Below are 3,540 nucleotides of genomic sequence, written 5' to 3' on the forward strand. Positions count from 1 at the left end.
TGAAGCTGGGCAGCTGCAGGAGGCAATGCTGGGCAGGCGCTGCAAAAGTGTTCAAAAATCAAACTATATGGGTACAGTGCTATATCCCGCCCATGGCAGCCTGATGGAGTGATCCAGAGGCTAGCGGCAGCAAGCAGATATGCCTAGAGACTGTGAGCAGGTGGCAAAGATTGGCTCACTTCAAGTAGTAGCAGACTTGATGGTTGCTCACAGTAGAAGGGTAGTAACTACAGGCGTTGTTGGGCGGGCGCTCCAAAAGGATTCAAAAATCAAACTATACGTGCACAGTGCTGCGTCCGCGCCCATGCTTGGAGAGAAGAGAGGGTGTGTGCACTGTGCTATCGGTCACATCTTTTTTTTTGGCCCATGTCATGAACAGAGGACTCGTGAGTGTGTGATTCTCAGCAGTACCTTCTAAGGGTTAGCAGTTTTTTAATTGATTAGCACAAATAAGATTAATAGGAAGGAAATGTGACAGCAGCATGAAACCTATCTTTCAACAGTACACCCATTTAAGCAAGGGTATCAGGCGAACACAGTACAATTTTTAGGCCAGGCAAATGCAAGTGAGCATGCACGACACAAAGCAGAAGGTAAAAAATTAGATGCACTTGCGATGCTTGCATACACGCATCATGGGTTGCCATGGTTGAGACAAGTACAGATTACTAAGCTGATAATACACAATACACCTTCAGGAAAGTGGCATTGATCAACCAGAATACAGTAACAAACTGGGTGCTACTTGACATGCTTTCGTGCTTGCATAGATTTATCACTGATCGATAGCAGGATCATGAGTTGTTTGCTCGGCAACATGTACCACAATCTTAGGATTGCTGTAGGTGTTCTTCCGACGACCTCCCACCCCGCAGATCGAGCATTTCGGTTCTCTCTTTTTCTTTTGAGGCGTGTCCCCTCTCTGTGGACAAGTTGTGCTTTTGTGACCAGGGCCACGGCATATAGTGCGGAACCGTGTTCGTTGCAGGGCACTCGCAGCGGCATATCCGTGCGTTTCCTTTTTTTGGTTTGCCCTGAAAATATGAATCCATTGCCAAATGTTATATTGTGTTTCGAGAAAGCAGATACAGTTTTTTGGGTAATGATTTTAGTGTCAACTCACCGAGCATCCACAGACTATTTCTTGCATACATTTGGTTCTCCCGAGTCTTGACGTTAAGCCTACTTTTTCCATATCTTATCACAAAGCCAATCTCCCACGAATATAGATTATAGGAGTCATATGCTTCTCCCAATGAATCAAAATTGTATCCAACAGTTGGTACCACGATGATATCTGTTTTCTTCTCCGCGTACCCTCTTAAGGTTTTTCCAAGGGCACATACTCTTCCAGCGCATGGTGTGCGCTCATTATTTAACGGATCATTACTTGACTGAAAATGGGTGCCTGATTTGTACTGAAGAATGCAATGCTCACAAGCAACCAATATAGTAGCACTGCTTTAATCTTAAAGATTTCAATCATTCAGACATGGCTTACCACACTGTTTTCAGTGTTTATGACGATCCAAGACAAACTTACGTTTTGCTCATTTTCTCATCAGGATTTCATTGTTCATACACAAGCAACATGGAGGTGCAGGTTTACTTTCAGATTTCTAAAATTATTAAGAATGAAATGCAGCCGACTGTAAAAGACATCAGGCTTGATAAGCGACCAAAATGTAAAGCAGAGATGTACATCTGGAGATATAAATTTTTCAGACATATATAACCGTAATACATTCAGATATGAGCATGGACAACTATGAATTGATGTTTTTTATATACTTTTTTGGTTTTTGCTGAAGAATTCAGTGCTGACACACGAGCAGTATGCAAATCTGAAGAATTCAGAGCTGACAAGCGAGCAGTATGCAAATACACCTTGTGCTTCAGAGTTCTTTTTTTATCAAATATGGCTTACATGAATATGTTAAGTTAAGCAGGATCGAAACCAAGCGAGGGTACCTTCTAGTCCAACCGGGGGCTTGAGGGTCATCTTTTCTTGTTGATTGCTGCGAATCGGCCGCCGACAAGCTTAGTGCTTCGCAGCCGTTATTGACGGCCAATTGGATTGACAGTGGGTCATCGCCAACATCTCCCATGCTTGATTCAGCAGCCGACTATGTGAGGCATGTACCTGCCTCACCGGCCGGAGTTAAATCCTTGGTTTCAAGATCCGGCCAGGGGAACCTGTGAGAAGACCTGGCAATCCATTAGTTGTTCCTTGCGAAAGATTCAGAGATACTGCTTCAACGAAGATGAAGTAGCAACCATACCTGTCGACAGGATCTGTTAGGAACTCCAGCCCATTGCCGTTCTCTTCCGCCGCCGCCATGGACTCTGCTCTCTACTGATGGCACCGCAGAGCACTCATAATGAGGGAGCGGGGTGGGATCTTGGCTTCTGCTGGGGCTGCAAACGCATTTATTTTTTCCACTACTATGTCTACACTGTTTTCTCGACAGAACTATTGTCCGAGTAAGTCACGTACCGTGATCCTTCAAATGTACCGATGGTACATTTTCACTCTCCGTCCGTTACTGCGCAACGTACGCGATCTGGCCCTATGTATCGACAGTAAGACTGTATACGGTCCGCTCAAGAGGCCCACCCACGCGGTCTTGCGCAATTGGTCCACCTAGCGGGAGCGTGCGCGCTCGAGCTCTCTATCGCCGCTCTGCTTTGCGACTTTGCTTTTTTAATCTCCACACTAAGAGCGAAACGGTGAAAGAACGTCTTCTTCAGAAATCTGTCCGTCTCGGCAACTTGAAAAATAATTGCTGTCGGTCTTGGCAACTCTTGAAAATCTATCCGGATTTGACGGATCGTCCGATCTCGACGGCTCACACCACGCAATCGTAACTTTTTCTTCCATCTCAAATCTCATGTATGTCGTCCGACTGCTCGTCATTGGTACGATGCAGATCCTTCAAAAACTGGTTCCTCTTCATCCAAAAAATTATAAACTTCTCGAACCCTAGATGAGATCCCTTCAAGAACTCAACACCATTGTGCGTATGCCCCATGGTGGGTGCCAACTGTCATGGATTTGTCACGACAGATGTTTTTAGTGTCAGGACTTAGTCGTGAGGCCAATGCATCTGTGTTGTAGCTTGAGAGGGGTTGAGCGTGACCGAGAGACACGAGGAGATCGTCGAGGTGGGTTAACACATGCGACAAGATTTAGACAGCTTCGGGCCCCGAGAAACATCATCCGGTAATAACCCTACATGTTGTTTGTGGCTAGGTCTTATTCTGAATGATCATGAGGGAGTTGTGTAGGACCTTGAAGTATGTCTAAAGAGGGGGTGATTAGACTACTTGACCAACTAAACTTAACCTTTTCCCAATTTTAGAATTTGGCAGATTTTAGCTATCTTAGAACAAGTCAAGCAATCATCACACAATTCAAGCAAGCATGCAAAGAGTATATAGGCAGCGGAAATTAAAGCATGCAACTTGCAAGAAAGTAAAGGGAAGGGTTTGGAGGATTCAAACGCAATTGGAGACACGGATGTTTTTGGCGTGGTTCCG

The 3,540-nt window shown here is 45.0% G+C and overlaps 1 long non-coding RNA gene across 2 annotated transcripts; it reads right to left on the reverse strand.

The window, feature by feature from the left end:
- Positions 1–594: 594 nt before the first annotated feature.
- LOC123133988 (uncharacterized) lies at positions 595–2,671 on the reverse strand. 2 transcript variants are annotated; one of them, XR_006465460.1, is made up of 3 exons: positions 2,283–2,671; positions 1,124–2,196; positions 595–1,034 (listed from the first exon to the last, which is right to left on the reverse strand). It is a non-coding gene; the product is annotated as an uncharacterized lncRNA (long non-coding RNA). The 2 variants fall into 2 exon arrangements; XR_006465459.1 differs by having other exon boundaries at positions 1,124–2,208.
- Between the last annotated feature and the right edge of the window lie 869 nt (positions 2,672–3,540).

This window comes from Triticum aestivum, chromosome 6B (assembly GCF_018294505.1).
Source record: "Triticum aestivum cultivar Chinese Spring chromosome 6B, IWGSC CS RefSeq v2.1, whole genome shotgun sequence".
NCBI lineage: Eukaryota > Viridiplantae > Streptophyta > Magnoliopsida > Poales > Poaceae > Triticum > Triticum aestivum.